Source organism: Tachypleus tridentatus, chromosome 10 (assembly GCF_004210375.1).
Source record: "Tachypleus tridentatus isolate NWPU-2018 chromosome 10, ASM421037v1, whole genome shotgun sequence".
NCBI lineage: Eukaryota > Metazoa > Arthropoda > Merostomata > Xiphosura > Limulidae > Tachypleus > Tachypleus tridentatus.
This window is the reverse complement of record NC_134834.1, coordinates 176,232,399-176,251,369: the sequence shown is the minus strand read 5'-3', so window position 1 is coordinate 176,251,369 and position 18,971 is coordinate 176,232,399. Positions and strand designations below refer to the sequence as shown.

The 18,971-nt window shown below is 32.2% G+C and overlaps 2 protein-coding genes across 6 annotated transcripts in view; one reads left to right on the top strand and one right to left on the bottom strand.

Moving 5' to 3' along the window:
- Positions 1-1,064, top strand: part of LOC143230979 (uncharacterized) — a 30,054-nt gene extending 28,990 nt beyond the window's left edge. The window contains exon 4 of the transcript XR_013016724.1: positions 217-1,064. The gene's annotated coding sequence lies outside the window, so the exon portion shown is untranslated. The remainder of the gene's footprint in view (positions 1-216) is intronic.
- Positions 1,065-3,772: 2,708 nt separating this feature from the next.
- The window catches only part of LOC143230978 (uncharacterized), a 71,522-nt gene continuing 56,323 nt past the window's right edge, over positions 3,773-18,971 (bottom strand). For 3 of the 5 annotated variants that reach the window (XM_076465355.1, XM_076465351.1, XM_076465352.1), the window contains exon 9: positions 14,210-18,414. The gene's annotated coding sequence lies outside the window, so the exon portion shown is untranslated. Of the gene's footprint in view, positions 6,021-14,209; positions 18,415-18,971 lie in introns of those variants that run through there. The other 2 variants (XR_013016723.1, XR_013016722.1) reach the window with 2 other exon arrangements.

Sequence of the window (18,971 nt, the reverse complement as noted above, 5' to 3'; positions counted from 1 at the left end):
TTAATGGCTTGAAGATATCTTAACAAAAGACAATGCTATCAACTGACTACTTATAACACTTACTTCTATACTCAGGGGATTTATGATTCCCCTCTTCAACATCTACATGTGAAGTCACTATTGGGGGTTTCTAAAAGGTTAAAATTAGATGGTTCTACTGCACAGCTGCCATGTTTTGCTTCCACAGGTGATGCTAATTTACCACATCTTCTTCAGACTCATCTCTACCCATTCCATGGGCAAAAATACTGAAAGAAAGTTGGAGATTCAACCCTATCAACAGTCATCAGTGAAGTATGCATTTACCTTACTTCAAGTGTCTAGGTCGATGAAGGATTAACAGGAGGATAGACAAGGCTGCTGCTCAGTTGTCTCATGGCAAATGGGGGCTCCAAATATTTTAGGCTAGGATACTGTAAGTAAAAGTTGTTGTTGAAAAAAGGAACTTTTATTAGAAAGGTTTTTAAAATGTGTCTTTTAAATTAGAAATGCTGTCTGAAATTTTATCATGAACCGTGGTAGTGATTGCCCATTTTTTCTGTTTTATTATTACTCATTTCATTATTATTGTTCTACCAACCTACAGAAAAAGAAATGGCTGCAGGTATTACAGTCAAATTTGGGCAGTATTACTAAACAGAAAATTGTGCATTGTGTGTAGTACTTTTAAGTTATTTATATATCTTTCATAACCTCAAATAAAATTATAATTCTAGTGTAAACAATATCATTACCCCTTGAAGTTAGATTTCTTACAAATATGTGGTTTCTTTATGAAGCTTAAGTACAGGGTGAAATAAGAATTACCAATCAATGATAGATTAACATTAGACGACTTTAACATGTAGCTGCTCGATGCTTTGTACACTATATAATCAGTGTCTTCAGAAAGCTGATTCTTATTTTACGTATGAAGTGAGGAAGTATTAAATAATCATATTAAATTTTGTTGCACACATTCATAGAATAATTACCTCAAGAGACACAAAGGTTTATTTAAAGTGATGTTTCATTTGAAAAGACTGCTTTTCTACTGGTATAATTTTATACACCCTTAGTTGGGGTTGTGTCATAGTCTAGGTATAATTTAATTGCACAGAAACTATAAGTGCTCATTATATTCTCAAATTTCAAGCTGCAGCTTAACATTTTACATTTCAAATTAATGCAAACAAATAGTCAAAAGCTGTAGTAGGTCATGAAATAATCAAGTGAGGCAGAAATTCTGTAGATGTATATTTATTTAAAACTAATTAGTTTCAGATAAAGTATGCAGTAGCGACAGCCCACCAATGTTTTGGGTCGTCACAGCAGAAAAAGGTCATAGAAGTGCCATGACCTAAATTCCATCAGAAATGTTGGGAGGGGTAATTAATACAATCAATTTAAAGTTGTTAATTAACACATATTTTTTACCTTATTTAGAGTATGTAGAATGTCACAAAGAGGAAAATCTGTGGAGTGCATTGAAACCACGACTGGCTTTACTATGGCATGCGTGTATAAAACTCTTGTGGTAACAAACTCCACTCAATGCACCTTTCCAGTGGTTCATTAGTCCTGACTCCCCCATATAGCTACAAGATATAAATACACTAGTTACTTAGGAAAGCTTAAAATAAGAAATACTGAAGTACATTATTTAGATTTAAACATTAAGGAAATTAATAATTAAAGTAATGTTAATATTTAAGAAAAAAGAAATTATTTCACATTTCCAATTTTTGGACTTCCCTTTTGCAAATAGTAAAGTATCAATAAATGCAATAGAGAGCATTATACAATCACATCTTACTGGACAATTTATATGCTATATAGTTAGATTAATGTAGTTGTATAAGTTTCCTTACACAAGATCTTCTACTGTATGGATCTCTTTAGAATCATTGAAGATCTAGGTAGTAGTATGGGAAGTGTATAAGATGGAAGCTATACTTATAATTTGGGTTTAGTACAGTAATACCTTAACATCTTGACATTTATGTCAAAACATCATACTGGGGGCTAGAATGCTAACTTCAAGGAGTTTGACTGCCCTAGTGATGTCTTGTGTTTTATTTTCTTTCTGCTTATTATCATTATTTTATTTTTGAGAGCAACCACCTTCCCACATCAGGCTGCAGACAGAGAAAGGTGGTACAGATGTGGGACACTGTGGACTACAGCACCTACATTTGCTCTATTAAAAAACGAAATCTTAAGCGTGTGAGGCTGTTGAGGTTAAGGTTAAACTGAATAGGTCATGTACCCCCCAATGTAATATGGGTCTTACTTCCACCACTACCTCAAAAACCAGAGCATGTTACATAATGACTCACCTCACAATTCATGCCTTGACATTGATGTCTGTATTGTATTGCAATTTAATTAATTTTTTCTTTTCAAGTTATTGTTATTTCTGTTTCCACAGAAATATATTTAAATATACAAGCATATACATAACATGTATCACAGTGATAATACATACACTACCACTATCAATGACACCAGGAGTAATAGCCATCCAATCTGCACTATGCAAAGCCAATTTAAAGGTTGTCATTGTTTTCCAACAGAGCATCATACACAAAGTACATGATTCATAAAACTAAACTGTTTCAAATAGATCAGTATTGCTGTTATACACATTTACATCCATGATGGAGATAAAAAACAACAACAGGATAATTAAAAACTGTTAATTTAAAAATGGGAATAGGGATCATAAGAAACAAGATAACTAGTTTAAAGTGAACATGCAGTCACAAAAATGTAAATAAATAAGGTCAAGGTTTGAGACACAAGATAAGTAAAAAATTGGGAATTTAAAAACCTGCTGACAAGGGTGGATATATTGTAAACTTTATCTACTCAAGCAACAAATCCCCATTTTGACTCCACCAAATGTAATTCCAGTTAAGAGCAGAAATATTATGTATAATCCAATATTAGAAATTTATAATATGTAATATTGATTAATTTAAAAAATATCTCCAAAGGTCTGTTTTCAGAAATTTTGTGAAATTCTACAGGATTATTACTACACAACCCTCCCTAATTTTGACTATAAGGAAGGCAGCTAGTTAACAGCCAGCCACTACTAACACTTGCACTCTTGTCTGACCAAATAATGAAATATGACCATCATTTTTGAAGAAAACCTATGGCTCCAGAGTGCAAAGTATATTTTAGAGAAAACAGATGTGAAACATGAATCCTAGGATTTAAAGTACATGCATGCTAAACAACAAGATACAACAAGTCCTTTTTACAAAAGTAGTACATGAATTCTTTTTACACAACATAAAAAATAAAATACACATCAACTCATAGTTTAGCCATTTTGTGACATCCTAGATTTTAATTAGAATTTTTAAAAAGCACAATAGAATCAGCTTCATGGAAAAACTATTAACACTGCTAATTTGAGAATGAAATGGATTGAAGATGTGGCAAAAGTAACAATAATTGATCATCACCACTAGAACTACCATCTATAAAAATGTACTATTAAAACACTTCACCCATTCTGGGATTGCTACAGTTGAATGGCATTAATGACAGTGGTTAAACTAATCGTGACAAAAGTAATGTTGTCACCAATCTAATTCATCTATATCACTTTTAAATCACAATCCAATGGGTTATTGTGGTGCAAGCTAAGTAAAGATGGTACACACTGTTGAAATTAACTATCAAAGTATAAAACCCAAACAGTTTTCTTAGTAAGTAACATAACAGTATAATCAAAAGATTATTTTAAAAAAAACAACAGTAACAAAAACACATCAAGATTAAAGTCACATCTAGAAATTCATTAATGAACATGGTAACAAAATATTAACACGTGTTTAAAAGATTAACTTTTCTTAACACAATTAGCAAATCTTAACACACATCTGACATACATCATTATTCAAAGACTTTATAAAGTGGAACTGTTTGAGGAAAAATACATCCATAAGTACATAACTTTTCCCATTCCATGAAAATGCTATTTTATGAAATAAATAGCAACTAATGATTAATTTTTCTCCCTAGTTTTTACATAAAATTACACATTGTCTACCATAATGCATAGCCACCACTAATTTTAAACTTTACACACTGAAAGGAATTGTCAGCCAACACCAATCTCATGCTCGTAAGTGATGCAGCACATGAATCTGATTGGTGTGCTTTAATAAAGTAAAATCTTGTCATCTAAACTTTCATTCCTTTTAATTATTTAGCCACAAAATAACCAATCTATGTGATCAAATGATATTTTACAGATAAAAATCACAACACATACATATATCATTCTTTTTATCTGATTACTTCACTGCTTTTCACTTAATAATTTCTTCCAAATTCTGACCATAAACTTCACAACTGTACAATATACTTTACGTGTGGATAATGTTTTTCTAAGTTATTTATTCATTTCTATCAATACACTTCAGAGGCAAGTTGGGAAAGGTGGTAATCAAATTTGCCCCTGAAGAAGAAAGGTCCACCTTTTTGAAAGTGCTCAGCTTATAGGGTTTTTATTCATTTCTATGAAGATTTCTTGAACCAACCTGTTTTTCTAACATCATGAATTCACTAGGATGGAAACATTTCTCCATCACACATCTCTTTAAGCTATCATTTCTTTAAAATCATCAGACATACTACAAATTGGATTTTTTTCTTTAGTGCAGATCTTTTGGTGTATTTTTAATTTATTTTTATAAACTTTTTATTGCACAATATATTATCATTCCTTTGTTTTATTAAGGTCACAAATGTTTTATGACACACATAACATCTATATGACTATGACAGTATATGCTCTTAAATTTATTTTTAAGTAACAATCCAGACTGTTATTTCCACAGACTATGTAAATATATTATTTTTCATCAGTACGAACTTTCTCCCACACTCTTTGGCATGTAATACATCTGTGGGGTTTCTTTCAAGTGAATTCTTATTGACGTATTTTTAAGTTTTTTTTTATTGTTAAACTCTCTTTTTTTTCCCCACACCACAAATATGTGGAGTCTTTTCCCTGCTGTGTATTCTTTGATGTATTTCAAGATGACCTTTACTAATAAAGTTTTTACTACTCACTACACAATTGTATTATTTCCTGCATTATATATTCTCAAGTGCACTTTTAAATAACTCAGTGTTCCAAATTATTTGCCACATGTATAGTGTTTTGTAGGTGAGTTTTCTTTCCAAACTCCTTGTTACACATTTCACATCTATATAGTTTTTCTCCAGTGTGTATTTGCTGATGAATATTTAGGTCATTTTTCTTTCCAAAGTCTCTCCTGCATACAACTGTGTAACTTCTTTCTAGTGTGTATCATTACATGTATTTTTAAGTGACTATTTGTTCCAAATTTTTTGCCACATACTACACAGCTGTATGGTTTTTCTCCAGTGTGTATTCCATTGTGTGCCTTCAGATGACTATTTCTTCCAAATTCTTTTCTACATTCTAAGCAAATATAAGGTTTCTCTCCAGTGTGTGTCCTGTTACGTTTATTTAGGTTATTATTGCTTTGAAATTCTTTACCACACACTTCACAACTGCATTGCTGATCAGCAATGTGAATCTTTTCATGTCTCTTTAGGTTATTACACCTTCCAAATTCTTTGCCATGTGCTAAACACTTAAGTTGTTTCTCTCCTGTGTGTATACAGTGAAGTATTTTAAGGTCACTTATTTTTCCAAATGTTTTATCACATGTGACATACTGTTTCTCATCCTCTGACTTATTTCAAGTTTGCTTTCACAGTAACCTTCTTTGCAACACACAAAACTACTACAAGGTTTCTCCTGAGTACTTTGTCTTCAGATGTGAATTTAGTTCCCCATTTTCATTAAATATTTTATCACATGAAACACAATTGAATGGTGCATCTCCAGCATAGGTCATCTCACATCTTTTTATGTTATTTTCTGTAGAAAATTTTTTGTCAGATTCTTCTTCAAAGCTTAGATTCTGAGATCAAACCATCACAATCAGGAAATCCACAATTGTTATTCACGGAAGTCTCTGGATCTACAAATAGAAGTGTGTATAATTATATCAGTTAATATATACATCATGCATAAATTTGGTTAACGTTTTAAAAACACTTTCTAATTCTATAATTTAAAATGTTAATAAGGTATTGTTATTAACATTTCACTCTTTTAGCATGGGCTCAACCCCTAGGACTGATCTTAAAACCATTTTGTGCTTATATTAGTTTTCATGCTATGACTTTTACATTATTAAGGATATGTTTACAAATTTTGACAGGTTATCAGTAAACATTACAATGCTTTCATACACAAAATTCAGACTGTTTTATTAAGTCTTAAGATTTGTTAAGCAGTACTTTCTTGTACCTTTTTTCATTTTGCAATTCAACATGCAAAGTAATTTTCATTTGAAGATTAAAAATACTTTTATGCATCAGAAAAGTTTGAAATTTTGTGTGCGAAATCCTTATAATGTCCAGGTAGTTATCAATTATTTTGTAAGAAAAAACTTCATATATTATGTTATTTTCACTAACAAATCTGTACGAGTTCAGTCAGTTTGATCAATCTCATAACCACCATAAAAAAGTAGGAAATTGTTTTTTTTTGTTCTAGAATAACTACAAATTATAACTAGAATGACTACAAATTATAACACAAAAACACAAATGTTTAGTCTAATTATTTTAAATCTCATAACATTATACATTTATATATATTTATCTTTCAGCCATATCTGGCTAGCAATAGAGAAGTTATAATAATGAGAAACGTGCATTTACGTTACTGTATCCAATAATATAAAACTGACATTAAGTCTTTACAAAGTGACCTGTTTTGGCTGTGATTTAGAAGACTAATATTTCATAAAATTCAGTCATGTTTCAATTACTATACATTATATTTGTGTATAGATTATTACTATTTACAAAAATATTTCTAAGCTTATTTTTCTTCAAGCATAGAACAGTAAATAATGAAGCAAAGCAAACAAGTTATGAACCTCTGTACTTGGTTGCTGCTCATAGTAGCTTGCTAAGCCTTAACAAATTTTCCACATGGAGAATGTGAAAACATTTTTTTAAGCTTATATATATATATTTGAATAACAAAAAAATCACAAATAACTATATTTATACCACAGAATTCTACTGTAATTTATCAAATTTAGTACCTGTATTTGTGTCTAAAGAAATATGAAATTTTCAATGGGCTTAAGACTCAACTCACTAGCATGAAGATTTGTATAACAGATGAAGCAGGTATATTTGAAAGTAACTGAGAAAATCACTCTGAACTTATGAATGTACATCCACATATCATACATTGAAGTAAGTGTATACAAGGGACCATTTACAAAAAAGGAAAGAGGTGAGCAAGACCACAGTATATGAATGATATCTCAGGAAGTAAAAAAGACAGGAGATTATTATTTTATATTCTATTTTATCAATATCGGTAACCTGAGTGCATAATCCGTAAAAAATTATAGACCTTGTATTTTGATATCACAAATGTTTAATTTGAACCAGTGCTACATTCAACATACTATGCAAACACACAAATATCAATGTGTATTTTTAATTGTTTCATTTTAAATTAAGAAATTAAATAATGTATAATAGAAAAATTGAATTATAATCTAGTATTTGATATCAAACATGACATAAATTTTTAAAATAACAGATGAATGAAATTTTGAATGCAAGTTAACAAATGCAATGACATGGCCTTTTTACCTGTCTGGAAAGGGCTAAATCATATGAATAGATCCACATTTGTAAATCATGATGTGGTACATTAACAATAAAACTATATAGTTGAGTGAATATTTAACTTTTTAATGACAATTCGAATAATTAATATATTCACAAGATATTTGAAATCAATAAATTTTACAAATAAGGGATCACATCCTTTTCTTCAATGATTATCTTTACTTTCAGACCCATGGTGTAACTGTGTTTCCACGTTAGCTCATTCTATAGGTAATTATTATTTTATCAGTATTTTTGTTTTCATGAAAAATAAGTTTTCCAGTTTTCTATACCACAGAACCTTTCACTAAGTGTTTTTTTTTAATCATTTACCAACAGCCAACAATTCATTAGGTAAAAAACAATAAAGGCATACAAGCTAATGACTGCTGTTTTAAAATTCATAAAGTAATGGGTGGAATTAATTTATACTCATAATTATACGAAATACTTTATAATTTATCCACAACTGCAATTAATCTATAAAAGAAACAACAACAAAAATTGTAAACTATAGGATACACTGTCGACACATAGCTTCTCCATCCTCCTTTTATTACAACTGACAGATGCAACTTTTTCGGTCATCGAAGAAGGTCGAAACGTTGTTCGCTCTTCTATGTAAAATATTTTCTCAACCCAAACGAGCCGTTTTTGCATATAAATTTCTCAACAAGTGGGTTTCTCGACATCACTGAAGTGGAAACACCATTGGGATAAGTGTGTGCGTTGGGGAGGAGAGTACTTTGAAGGAGTCCAAGACCTGTAACTTCTAAATAAAGTACATTTTGTTTTATGACGTCAGTCCGCGTATTTTTTGAACAGCCCTCGTACATGCAATGCAAACTCTTTGCTCATATGCGCATTTAACATAGAAGTAATAAATCCAAAAGTATTTGAGTCAGCAGAGCAGACACAAAAAAACAACACAAATTTATCAATTTTGCTGGTTGACTGACGCATTATTAAATGCTTCTAGCTACATAATAAACACATTATCATAGTCATAAGTGCATATGAGCCACATACTAGTGCTAGTGTTTTTCTGTACTAAATCACAACTCACACTACATCAGTCAAGTGACACTGCTCACTATTCTACGTGCCTTCCCATAAGTAATATCTGAAAATTTAATACAGAAATTGCATCATCATTTCTGTCTTTGTAGAAGGCTTTAATGACTAATATATGTGGTAGGACAGGTTTAAAAATGTTTAGACAAACAAAAGAAACTATCCCAACTCCACTTTTTCAGATCATGAATCAAATAAACCCTTATGAAGATGGGTGTGTCTGAGGAGCACATTAGGCATATAATGCTTTATGAATATAAAAAGGCAACAGTGCAGCAGAAACCACACGAAACATTCAAGGTGTTTACGGTGCAGAGTCTCTCAACAAAAGAAAATGTTGAAGGTGGTTTCAGAAGTTCAGATCAGGTGACTACAGCTTGAATGATGCGCCCACCACATTCAGGTCATCCTGTTGAGTTTAATGATGACTTGCTACTGGCTACACTTGATGAAGATTGTGCTATAACAGTTGAAGAACTAGCACAAAAGCTTAATTCAACCCATTCAACAATTCACCGTCACCTACGACAGCTTGGAAAAGTGTCAAAACTTCGAAAATTGGTCCCCCATGATTTAACAGAAAGCAACCTTGGAGCAAGAGTGGACATTTGCACTTCTCTGCATTCTAGTGAACGTAACTCACCTTTTTTTGACAGGTTAGTAACTGGAGATGAAAAATGGATATTTTATAAAAATGTTAAGCACCGCAATGGCTCAGTGCAGGTAAACTGGCTAAAGCACAGCCCAAAATGGACCTGCACCCTAGGAAAGTTCCGTTAAGTGTTTAGTGGGATATCGTTGGTGTGATCCAATTTGAGTTGCTGTCACTCAATATAACGATCACATCAGACTTCAACTGTCAACAGTTAGAGTGCTTGAATGTTTCACTGAAAGAAAAGATGCCTGCTTTGATCAGTTGTAAAGGTGTTGTGTTACACCAGGATAATGCAGCATTTAGCAAGGATCACATCTACAAAGATCAAAGAGCTAGACTGGAAAAATTTCCACACCTTCCTTGTTCTCCAGACCTTGCCCCATCTGATCATCATCTATTCCGAAGATTGCAGAACTGTCTTGATATAAAAGAGCTTGGAACACATGAAAATGTCAAAACTACCTTTTCCACATCCTTTTCCTCCAAACCCAAGGAATTTTATAAAAGTGGCATTCAGAAGCTTGTGAATCATTGGCAGGAAGTAATTAATAATAATGGAACATACATTACTGATTAAACAACATTAAAAGCATTTGAAATCCTATCTTTTTTTCTAAACTAAAGTCGGACATTACTTACGGGATGACTTGAAACAACACACATGCACATTCTGGATATCAACAAAAAGAAACTAATGATGCATAAGAGCATGTCACCATTATGACAAAAGTGCATAACAACTGGAGAAAATGTTTAAACAAAACTGAAAGTGTAGAAGTGGATGTACCAAAAAGTGAGAAACAAGGTAAAATTGGGCATGGTATAATAAAGTTTCCTATATACAATCTCACAAAGATCTGTGCCAAATATCCTTTCCATGCCATGCACCACTTGCCACAGTTTGTTTTTGAATTTCATACAAAGCTACACGAGGGCTATCTCTGCTAGCCGTCCCTAATTTTGCAGTGTAAGACTAGAGGGAAGACAGCTAGTTATCACCCATTGCCAACTATTGGGCCACTCTTTTACCAACAAATAGTGGGATTGACTGTCACATTATAAAGCCCTCATGGCTGAAAGGGCGTATTTGATGTGATGGGGATTCAAACCCACAACCCTCAGATGACGAGTCGAGTGCCTTAACCAGCTTGCCATACCGGGCTATATTTTGTTTTCCTGAAGAATAATAATGAACTATTCAAAAATGCTCAAGTTCTGTATCTCGTGGGAAAACCAATCCTTCTTTCTTGTGGTAAATGAATTGATCTATTTACTAGTAACAGATAGACCTGATAATAACAGCAGATATGGTCAGGAAATAAGCAGCATAATCTGTTTCTGATAAGTCCATCACATTTTAGTTTCATGATAAATGAACAGATTGGACAAATCTGATGGACATTGAAAACCTACCTTTCTCTAGACACAACAATAGAACAGTCTGTATATCTATGTATAAAAGTAGACAAGTGTCTCTTCTGGATTATTGGACAGTTCGCGTTTTAAATTTTTGTTCCATAAGATAAATCTCTGCCAAACTAGTCATGATGAAAATTATATGTAACTTAACTAAGAGAAAAAAACAAAACAAACTTAATCTGAATTCAACTGACAAATTTGTACAGTTGATGGTGTCACCTCATGCACTTTGTTCTCTCACAGCAGTAGTTGGCTACAATGTTAACTATGACCAGCAAAGGATACTAAGATGCCAATCCTTTTAACCCAGATGTTATGTGTTACTGTAATATCTTCTTGGATATAACAGGCATTATGTGATATAAAGAATAAAGAAAAAACAACTAGAATATGATAATTTCAATGACTTTCTGGTGCACATATTTGTGTATAGAAACTAATTAAATGATTTGTTTATTTTTTATTTCATGCAAAGCTACACAAGAGCTATCTATGTTAGCCATCCCTAATTCAGCAGTGTAAGACTAGAGGAAAGGCAGCTTGTCATCACTTCCCACCGCCAACTTTTGAGAGACACTTTTACCAACGAATAGTGGGATTGACCATAACATAATAACACCTCCACAGCTGAAAGGGCAAGCATGTTTGGTGTGATGGAGATTTGAACCCATGGATTACAAGTTGAGCACCCTAACCACCTGGCCATACCAGGCATGTCTAATTAAATGCACATAAGAGGCATGTGATATGCTAGCATATAATAAATTTCTCACTTGTTTTTTTAGATGAGCCATAATTAATTTCTGATTTTTTTTTATCAATTTTTGAAACCAAATTGATAATTAATTCATTTCTTTTGGCGACATAATTATGTATAAACTTTTACTTCGTATATTTATCAGAACCTTTACTTTTATATATTGGTTTGATTGTTTGTTTTTCTTTTAAGCCAAAGCCACATTGGGCTATCTACTGTGTCCACCATGGGGAAGTGATCCCTGGATTTAAATATTACTCTTTTACTCATGAATAATGGGATTGATCGGGCACTATACCGCCCCCACAGCTGAAAGGTCGAGAATGTTTGATGGGATGTGGGTTTAAACACGTGACCCTCGAATTGAGACTTAAGCATCCTAGCCAACTGGCCGTATAACTTGAATCTGAAGCAAAATGTGCGAGTTTCTTATTTTCAGTTGTTACATTTTTTGCCTTTAGATGAGCTATTATTTAGTTTAGGTTTTTATAACTTAATTCAATTCGTATTTAATGGATATTTATTTGGTATATAATGGTTTCAATAATAATTATATATATGTATATTAGCTTTTATAAATATAATTATTTAGCATAACTTACTTTTGTTTGTTATTAAACACAAAGCTGCTACTCAGTCAACTATCTATGATTTGCCCACCATATCAAAAATAAATTTTTAGTGTTACAATCCCTTAGACATTCAGAAGAAACACTGAGAAAGCATAATATATATATATATATATATATATATATACACACACACACACACACATTTAAGGGACAAAAGAAGCCCCTTGGCATATATGGGTTTTTCCTTTTATTCCAGCATCTACCTGCTTGCTCCCCAGTGATATAGTATTAAGTCCAGACTTGTAACAGTGGGAATAGTTTCTATATTCGTGGTAAGCACAGAACACACAGTCCACTGTGTTTTTTGTGTTTAACAACAATTAACAATCAAACCTACCCTGAGTATTCATTAAGCTCTCTTCACATTCTTTTGGATCTACCACATCTGAAGAGGACGTGTTCCAAAGGCTGCCCATACAAAATACATACCTTTACCCTTATCAACACATTTGAAGTGTAGAATTATGGTCCAGTGTCTAATATGGACTAGCATGTATATCTGGTGTAAGACCTAGGAAGGTCAGGTGTAATGGTGGACCTGCTTTCTTTTGGTTGTAATGAGACCTGGAAGACACAGGTACAGAGTGAACCTTTACCCACCTCCTTGGCTATTATTTAAAATTGTTTTAATATGTTCAATGAAGTCTACATATTCTTCAATATCACCAAGTACACTAGTGCTTAGTGTGTGGGAAGAGGCCAGGAAAAAAATGGCCTGTGCATATTAAGTATTGCTAATCATAGTCTCTTATAACAATCCAAGCCTTATAAATACATAACATAGGTTTTCAAAAGCTATTAAAATTTTCAATTTATTCAAGAAATTTCACTAAGATAGAAAACCAGCAAATAGCATAATAGCCAAATGTTCTACTGATCATTCTGATTCTGACATCAGAAGGGTTAATTCATCAATGCTTGAAGTTGTTGAGATGATTTATACACCAAAGTATTTGTATTTTAGCTTGGGGGGTACAGAAGCAGTATAGTATTTCACTAATTTGAACACATTATGTCCAGCAATACAACTAGGCTGAAACTGCTGCCTTCACAGCTACTAACCTTCATTATAAAATATTCATTGGCATTTTTAGAGAAAGAGAGCAAACGTAATAAACACTGTTTTGAAAAAAACAAGGATGATGTAAGGATGGAAATGCCAAAAAATAATAGAATCAAGGAAGGGATGGATACACAAAACCATACAAAATTCTTTACATAAGGCCAGTTGGTTAAGGCATTCGACTCATCATCTGAGGGTTGCGGGTTCGAGTCCCTGTTGCACTAAACATGCTCACCCTTTCAGTTGTGAGGCCTTTATAATGTGATGGTCAATCCCACTATTCATTAGTAAAAGAGTAGCCCAAGAGTTGGCAGTGGGTGGTAAAGGCTAGCACAGATAACCCTCATGTAGCTTTGCGTGAAGTTCAAAACAAACCATAAGTAGCCACAGAGTCAAATACTACAACCTTATGGGAACTATCCACTAACCATAATAAGACATTATAGTATTATTCAGTTTAAATGTTTTTCAAACCTAGACTTGCAAGAATGAAACACAAGTTTTCACACTTCATCTGAATAACTTCTAGAATCTCCTAAATCATTACAAAAAATTTCTTTTTTGGCAAAACTTTGTTTATTTCTCAATTTTTCTACCCAATGCTGTTATGTCATCAATGCCAAGTGAAATGAAAAGTTGTAAAATATGTATGTAGTTAAGCACAAAGCTGAATGATTAGCTGTCTGAGCTCTGCCCACTGTGAATATTGGTTTTTAACATTGTAAGTCCTCAAATATTAAATATACTGACTGTAGCAGATTATTTGTCCTAATATCTTTAACTCCTTTCACATTTTGTTTTTTAGTTTACTGCTTTACCCCGTGAATTTCAGAGGTTTCACATTTCATGAAGTCTGAGACAGTGTAGCATAAACAAACAATTTATTATCATGTCGCCTCAAACTGAATTATATTAGCTAGTATCACAAGAAATTTTTTAAATATTTTTTTTCAATTACATTTTTTTTTGTTTTCTAACTTAACAAGTTCATAATTTTTACATCTTAGTTTTGTTTAAAATATATAATAATAATAATAAATACACATGAAAATCAAGAAATTTATCATTAATTTGACTTTGAGAACATACTTGGATAATATTACTTTTTTCACACTCTGTTGGCTGTCTACAAAATAAAAAATAATACCTACTGTTTACAAATATGCATTTTATAACATGAAATGTTAGATACAACAACAGGATGTCTCAAACTACTATAATTTGAATGGCTTTTTATCTAAGCTAAAAGTGGGTTAAAGAAGTTCCATTAGCTACTCAGATCTGAAAAAGCATCATAACATACAATGGATGTTGAGCAGTGTGTATTTATGACAAGCAAAATGAAATAACTATATACAAAATCTTACAAAGAAAGATATTTTCTTTCAGTTGACTATAAATATGTCTAATAACACTGTCACAGAAATTTATAAACATGTTTTAAAATACAGAGAGAGGTGGGAGGGTATCTCATGCAGATGTAAAAAATACAGTGATATTTTAGTAAAGCAAGATTTGATGTTCACATTTTTATTCTGGCTTTGCAGTATTGCAAGTATTTCTAATTATCTATGTAAGATTTGAAAAAAGTCTTAAACTAGGGATTCAGAGATCAGACATGTCATATGATGCAGTGAAGATTTATTTATATACAAGGTGGTCCAAATTATCATTCCTACTTTAAAATTTAATATTTAAATAGCTGAAAAAATACATCATGTTGTTTACAAATCTTGTAGCCCAACTCAAACACATATTCTGACACGAGTTTTCTCAACAGAATGATGTTACCTTGTAAAATGGCAACCATGCAAGAAAAGATCTAATGCATCATTTAGCTTGCATGGTGAGTAAATTCTGTTGCCTCCACATTCTTTACATATCACTCCACTAAACTTCTTTCTTTGGGGGGTATGTTAGGGGCATCGTGTACTTAACACCTACAAAAAACAGCACAGAGCTAATGAACAAGATAGCATATGTCATCACCATTGTAAACAGATGCAGAAGTATATCTGCTTACTGCCTTTTCTTCCTAATCTTGAGAGCCATAACCAATTCCAGAATGTGTTTAAAAGCAGAATAAGCAACTACTTTTGGTTATTTTTCCTGCTATAGCATCTAATCTAATATAACCAATTTGGAAAGAACTGCCAAAAAAATGACTTCCAAGACTCATGTGATGACACAAATATCAATACACTAGCCACTTGTGGATCAGAACTTCTTCACTATCTTCAGCTGATAAATCTTAAGAAGGAAATTTCAGTTAATCATATATGTAAAAAAACTATGTTCTCAAGGAACAAGTTCATTAAATAGCTACTCTGTGAAATTCTTCACAAAAACTTCCTGATTAACCGTAACTGTTATGTCTTCTGATAGAAACTTTAACAAGTCACTGTCCAAGTCATTAAAAAAATGTTCCAACATTAAGTGTTCTTCAGCATTATACATCAGACCACAAAAGATCAATATCAAGCATTGAAATGTCTATTTCCAAGTTCACATTCTTGGGAGAACCTTTGAAAGTTAACCTGTTTGACTTTACCACCACTATATAGTGGTTACACAGGAAGGTACCTGCTACTATCATCTCTGGCACAGTGGGGATGAAACATTAACAGTGTCTATTATTATCCTCTTTAATACTGTAAGGGATATGTGCACCTTCAAATATTAACACATCATTCTAATGACTACTACAAAATGCAGTGACATACTGAACAGAGATATCTGTTAATGCTGTGCTCTGCCACAACTTTAGTGACTAGATCTTTACTTGATGCATCACATGACCACCTCACTAGACACACAGAGTCCTGGTCATCTTTATGTTGTCTAGTCTCAAGACAATTTGCTGAACTTTGAAACTTATGCTGTCTCAGCTCAACCTACTTATTATCATTAACCTTACACATTTCAAGCTTTTCTCAGACTAAAAGTGACTGAAACATAGCTGGTTAACATTCACCTTGTGGTTTTATACAGACTGAAACATTAAGTCCAAATACATTTAAACTGTTTGCTACCATCACAACCCACTTTCATCATAAGCTCCTGAGCCTGTAGCAGTCCTGAGGTCTTTCCTATTTGTTGTTAAATGTCCTAGTTATGAAGTCAGACTGATAATGTTAACATAACTTCCAGTATTAAAGGCAAGAACCCTTAGGCTAGGATATAATTCTTCTATGTCCTTTTACAGTATCTTTATCTCAAATGCAGACTCCTCCTCACAGCCATGTCTTCCACAAGAGACTGTTCAGGCTGAAAAATATGGAAGTTCATATCAAGCACTGTATAATTCACAATCAGCACCTCAGTTCAGAGGGAGAGGAAAAAGAGAAACATGGTTATTTTTAATGGAAATCTACTGTATATTAACACATCAATCTTCAATACTAGAACCACCATCTGTTAAAAATGTACTATTAAAACACTTCACTCATTCTGGTATCGCTGCAGTTTAATGTCTACAGGCTTCTATAGCATTAATGACAGTGGTCAAGCTGATCATGACAAATCTTTTGCTGTCAACAGTGAATATTATTTTACTCCAACACTTTTAAAGCCACAATCTTATCCGTTACTGTTGTGTACAATGAATGAAGACTGAAATTAATCCATAGCCCTATCAAAGTATAAAAGTCAATTTTCTTAAAAACTAATATGATAATATAATTAAAATTTATGTCTCAAAGGCATTACACATGAGAAACAGCAAGGGGTTAAAGTCAGTACATTATTTAAACATTCATCACTGAATATGTATAACAAAGTATTACCATCAGTGTTTAAATAATTAAAACCTCCTAACATAGTTAGCAGATCTCAATATACATCTGATGTATGTCAGTATTTAGAGCCATCGTATGTTACACATAAAGTGAAATTATTTCAGGTAAGATATATATGGAATTTCTGGTTGTATTAAAATGTTATTTCATGAAACAAGTTTAGGCTAACAACTATTTTTTAAGCAGTTTTCATAGAAAACTACACAATGGCTACCACAATGCACAATCATCACTAACTTCAAACTTACAGACTCAAGGGAATCCATACTGTCAACTAACTCCAAACTCTTGTTTGTAAGTAATGCAGAACATAAACCTGATTAGTGTGCTTTAATAATGTAAAATCTTGTCTAAAATTTCATTTCTTTTAATTATTTAGCCACATAATAATCAATCTGAGTGATTAAATGTTACTTCATAGATAAAAATCACAATATGTGCAAATATCTCTTTTTGAATCTCCTATTACTCCATTACTTTTCATGTAACAACTTCTCCCAAATTGTTACCATAAACTTCGCAACTGTACAACTTACTTCAGATGCAGAGTCTTTCTAGAAGTTAAGACTATCTATTTCTTGATAACACAACACTAGGACCTAATCACTTCCTAGTGTGTACCATCACAAATAGTTTCAGATTATTGTTTCTTTAAAATCTTTAGACACTTTACAAATTGAATTTTTTTCTTCAGCAAGGATATTTTCTTTTTAGTTAATATCATCTTAAAATTGTTTTTATTACACACGCAGTGTAACTGTCCCATTTCTCCCTATTATGTACTCTCAAGTATACATTTAAATTACTTTTTCTTCCAAATTATTTGCCACACACTAAACAGCTAAATGGTTTTTATAAATGGTGTTTGTACTGAAGTATTTTAGGCCTTTTTTCCAAAATGTTTTATCACATGCTACACATTCAATGTTTTTTCCCAATTGTGAATCCTCTTATTTGTTTATCCTCACAGTTGCCCTGTTTAGAACTTACAAAACAACTATATGGTTTCTCTTCAGTATGTGTCCTCAGATGTGAATTTAGTTCGCTACTTTCATTAAATGCCTTACCCCACAAAACACAACTATATGTTTCATCTCCGTTGCAGACAATGTCACATATTTTCATGTTATTTTCTATAGAAAACATTTTGTTAAATTCTTCTTCAGAGCTTAGGTTCTTAAAACTTCTGTTTTTTCTATCAGGTGTTTCTCATATCAGTTAATTACAACCAGAAAACAATCTTCCATAATGGTTGTTTCTGGAAGTGTCTGGATCTAAAAAATAAAAGGACACATTATATCAGTTAATATACACATCATACATTAACCTGACTAACATTTTAAAAACACTTTCAAATTCTCTAACTAAACATGCAAATAAAAATATTGATATTAACCTCTAAAAAGTATAAACAGATATATACAGTTAAGTGCAAGTTTAATTTTTTAAATGACAATTCAAATAATTAACATGTTTCCATAAGCTCTATTTCTGAAAGCAATAAACTGTGCAACTTAGTATACATTATTTCTTTAATGGTTATATTTGTTAGTCGCCTAATGGTGTAGGTATTGTTTTGTATTAGCTCAAACTCTAGGGTAATTATTTTATCAGTATATTTTTATTTTCATGTAAAATTACATTTCCAGAATTGTAAACAGTTTTATACACCATTATATTATTGAAGGTACGAAAATTATAGTTTTGCCATTTTCAAAGACCCAAATAACATTTCTCAATTAGGTTTTTTTTGTATTATTTACCAACAGTCCAAAACCTCATTAGATAATAAATACTAAATCTACACAACTTAACTGCTGCTGATTTAAAA